Here is a 4,768-nt window from a genome sequence, read left to right as displayed (position 1 = left end):
GGAATGTTTCCGCCTAGGCCTATCCTGTCGGCTGTGTCGAGCTTCGCCCATAGACTAGACGTAGACACGGGTCATGCCCATACTTCAAAATTCGTTTACAAATACTCAAACGTCTCACAGGTGTTTATGCCGCACAGAAAAATGATGATCAGCATGTCTTCTTTCATTTTTTTTTCAATTTTTGGTGGGTTGACCATTGACTTTTCCGCGAGAAATTCTCACCCAAAGAAGACGACCCTAGGCCCTTTGTGGGCGAGTGAGCCGGGTTTTCCAAAGTGGAAAAACGCGGATCCCTCCACAACGTGGCTAATTTCGGGCCCAATTCAATTGCATCCAAAATGCTCAGCCAGAGGTGCATCGCCGTATCTCTTCAATTGCCCAATTCAGTTGCTCTCATAACTCTAATAAAGAATAATTTGAGTGCATGAGTTGTATTCATGAGCTCGGCCCCAGACTTTTGACCAAAGCATGACCAACGTTACACGGTTGTACCCATAACGGCTTGGCCCGAGCGCATCGCTCGAATCGTTCACTACCAGCTTTCACAAAATTTGAAAGGAAACGAGGATATCTGCAATATAATTTTTTTTTTTTAAACACCCACTTACCCCTTGCGCCCCGGAAGAATTTAAGGAAGGCAATTTAATTATTGAAATGAGCGTTTTCAAATTAAAATACGCATCAACCACCCTATCCTCTTTGCCACTGCGAATTTGACTCGGTAATGCCGCATTAATTAGCCTTTCGCCAAGGCCATCGTGGCTTAACCTGCTGGCATCAGGCAAAGCGGCGAACATTTTTACAGACACAACAATTTAGAAAATAAGAAACTTCTTCCACTAAAAAATCTTTTAATTTGAAAGGCCAACGATTGTGCCTAACAAATAAGGAATGAAAAGCATGGTAATACGTCATAATTATGCGCACTGACACTCGATAATGTGAATGCGTCAACCGTCAAAAGATGCAACACACTTAATAAATATTCATAATAATAATAGAGAACATTTATATAGCGCCAAAATCCGTCTAAAAAAGACGCTCAAGGCCGTTTACAAGTTTAAAAAATATACTTATACAATAGCATTATATATAAAAGAAAAAAGAAAATTAACTGTAACGTTAAAATGTTTGAAAAAGTCGATACAAGGAATAAAAATGTCAAAGATAAAAATAGTAAAATAGAAAAACTTAATAAACGCACAATCCAAAAAATATAAAAGTATCCAAAAAAATACACACATTATATACACATACAAATATTATGCACATACAAATTACCAACCCATAGAGACATTGACCGAAAGAATTGAAAATATATCAGGACAAGCAAAATGCTAGTGATGAAACCAAATACATATGACAGATATTACTTAGGAAAAAATATATATGCACCCCCTTTTTAAAAACAAAGAAAAATGCAATTTTTACAGTAAGGAATCATATGGGAAGAAACAAATCATATACATCTAAAGCATCTAAAAAAAATACAAAATACATAAACATATATAAGCATTATACAAACACACATAAAATTGATATATTGTATAAAATATACAATTTGCCAATAAAAACAACTGGACACATCGAACGAATAAAATGATCATAACAGACAAGCAGATTTAGTCTGATCCCCAAAACAATGACAATTCTAATGTGACAAGTATTACTTAGCAAATAAATTAGACTTAATTTAATAAGAATGCTACAAATGAAGTCTTGAATGCACCAAAACAAAATAGAATTCCCCGAAACGGAAACGAACGCTAGTAGCAAAATCTTGGGTGACTAAAACTTGAAAATGAATGCCTCAACAATAAAAAGGAAACCAAAATGTTCGTTCAGATGTGTAAATATAGGGCGGAATTGAGCGGCTGAAAATAAAAATGATCAGCGGGAAAGGAATTACAAATTATTGTTTGCCTTATTCGCGGAAAATACCTCAGAACTTTCTGCAATGCTTCATGTGCGCAGGTATTCCTGATCCATTTCATATACATAACTCATTCGGTCTTCAAACCTTCAAACCTGCATCAATAGTAATGAGCCAAGCGGCTAATTTCGCCACTGTAATCTTTTGATTCAGTCCCACTCAAGAATTCAATTTCGTACATGCGTAAAAAACAAGAACAAATGTTCGAAATTGTGCATTGTCACCATGTGTTTTAGTGGGAAAACAGTCTGCAATAAGCCAGTTCGGTATTCCAACTGCGCAGGTGCACATCAAGATTTGCCGATTTTTCTTTAGGGATGAATTTCATCGTATGCGTGCAAAAGCACAGCGGGGTACCAGCAAAATTGAAGAGGTCATCGTATTCTGAAATATAACATTTTGCAAACAATCTTTGCAAAGCAAAGCGTTTTAGGCGTCTTGTGTGTCAAAACTTTTGTGCGAACGAAAGTTCCATCTCTTTTCGACTGCACGACTTATAATGCAGATTTGGTTACCACGTCCCCCATAGCCTTGTGTGCATTTATCTGCCGCTGTTATCCCGAAAAAAGTTAATCGAATCTTGCTGTGCACCAGACTATTTTGGAATACCGAGCTGGCTTATTACAGCTTTTTTACGAATGCTTAAATAATCAGGAAATATTTTTTCAAACGCGTCTAAAAAGTAGTTTCACGAAATATGAAAAATGCGCCTAAAAAGTAGTCTTACCCTGAAAGTTACCATCTGCTTAAAATGTAATAAGTTCAGAAAGTTAATTATTATATTGCTCACGGGCAACCAACTCGTCACTGCTTGCATTGACCAACCACATATTGGAGCTTTTGAATTTTTTCACTTTTTCATCGTGTCCATGGATACTTGCGGCGTGCATCACAACAGCAGAGTAGCTGGCGTTCTTCGCTAAGTACTCGTAAAACGTAGGCCCTGATATTATGGGAATAGTTTAATATCGAGTGGTTGAATGTTGACATGCACGGGTTTATCAGCATGCAAGAGTCTGTTCATCTCGATCTGATCCATGATATTCTTCCCTTTCAGAGACCGAATCCACTCTTTAACAAACGGGAGTGTCACGTTGGTTGGCTTCATGTAAATAAAACCGGCGCAGTAATGTGCTTTTGATGTGCGAGTTGGATAAGGTGATCTGGGGTCCATCATAGACATATCGAAGTCTCCCTGGAAGTACGGAAATGGATCTCGGAACCAAAAGGTGTCAGAATCCGTGAAAAGAACCTCAATGCCTAGTTCCAACAGACTCAAAAAATACCCCTGGCGTTTCTTCAGTAGGTCAAAATAGTTTCGGGCATCTTTGCGCTTCACTTCGCCACTCTGCACGAGACCAGATTTGGTCATCACTACATGCACCGCTGGGTCCCCTTCAGTTTTTTTGTGCAGATATTGGTATACTTTCTCATCCTCAGCGATGATAGTTGTATTGACACAGATGCCGACTCTACGGATACTTGCCAACATGTTAATGGTCAAGTCCAAGAAGCCTAGGTTGGTTGTTGTCAACATTACCACACCGGGTCGCTGCAGGATGTCTTGAAGTGTGCAATTCGACAATTGTCCACGCTCAGTACTTGCAAACGGGACACTGGTTGCCTTGCTATACATATTGCCCGTAGCTTGGTTTATCATTGTAGTCTTAAAAATAACACATGAATTGCACTTGCTGGACCAATCTGAAAAAAAGAAAGAGTTTCAATATTTAAAGTGAAAGCATTTCCAACATGTTTCGCTGAACCCTCCACGAATTTCAAATTGCGAAACACTTTAAAAAATATTTTATGTACTGGTATACTGCATGTCATGTTCTCAAAAACGGGAATGTTGTCATCCGGTACAATCCAAAGAAAAAGAAGAAGGATCAGGAGCGAAGTTTGAAATTCATTTCTATTTGTATCAAAGGGCCTTCTTGCAACAACAACAAAAACCAAGAAGGGAAAGTACAGCATGGAGATGTAACCCACTTTCAAATTCTAACTCCATTCAAGATCAAACAATAACATGTTAACAAAATAATAAGTCTATTTTTGGCCTTGTTGTTGTTTTGCTCCCTCTGCTACCATCTCCCGTGGTCTATGAAACAGCCATCTTTTATCCATGGGCGTCGCCAGGATTTTTTCTAGAGGGGGGCAAAAAAAATTTGCCAAAAAATGCTTGTATTTCTCAACACATTCTCGATTTATCAGTTTAAGAGGGTGGGGGGGGGGCAGGGACATTTTGCCCCCCCCCCACTCATTCAATTTACACCACTTTGTCTTGGCGCCTCTGTTTTTTTTTCTTTTTTTTTTCTTTCTGTTTCTTCTTCTTTTTTTTTGTTGCTTTTCCGGGGGGGGGGCAAGTGCCCCCCTTGCCCCCCCCCCCCCTCCCCTTGCGACGCCCATGCTTTTATCTACCACGTTGGGGACACTGGACATTTGTTAGCAATAAATTATGACTGTATTGATAAAAAAATAATCAAACGCGCTCGCTCGCTTCTGGCAAGGTCAAGCGCGCACCCGGTTTGTCAACAGTGTATATAGGCCTATAATGCGGAAATGGGTCTTTGTTGGCCTCGTTGTTGTTTTTCTCTCTCCGGCCGCAAGCATTTCCCGTGATCTATGCAACAATTATCTTTTATCTACCGCATGCAGGTGCACTGAACAATTCCTGGGTTAATTTTACCCAAGCAAGGGTGAAAACTTCAACTACCCAAAATTGGGTTGTCCTTTTCACCATTGTTTGGGTTAGAATTTCTGTTAAACTCAACCAAACTTGCTGTCTTACCAGACTAAATTTAATTCGGTCTTGTATAATCAAAAGTTGTGCTT

At 39.1% G+C, this 4,768-nt stretch overlaps 1 pseudogene; it reads right to left on the bottom strand.

The window, feature by feature from the left end:
- Window positions 1-814: 814 nt before the first annotated feature.
- LOC119723669 lies at window positions 815-3,722 on the bottom strand (annotated as a pseudogene).
- Between the last annotated feature and the right edge of the window lie 1,046 nt (window positions 3,723-4,768).

Source organism: Patiria miniata, unplaced genomic scaffold (assembly GCF_015706575.1).
Source record: "Patiria miniata isolate m_02_andy unplaced genomic scaffold, ASM1570657v1 HiC_scaffold_17, whole genome shotgun sequence".
Lineage (NCBI taxonomy): Eukaryota > Metazoa > Echinodermata > Asteroidea > Valvatida > Asterinidae > Patiria > Patiria miniata.
The sequence above is the reverse complement of the archived record's forward strand: the minus strand, read 5'-3'. Positions and strand labels throughout refer to the sequence as shown.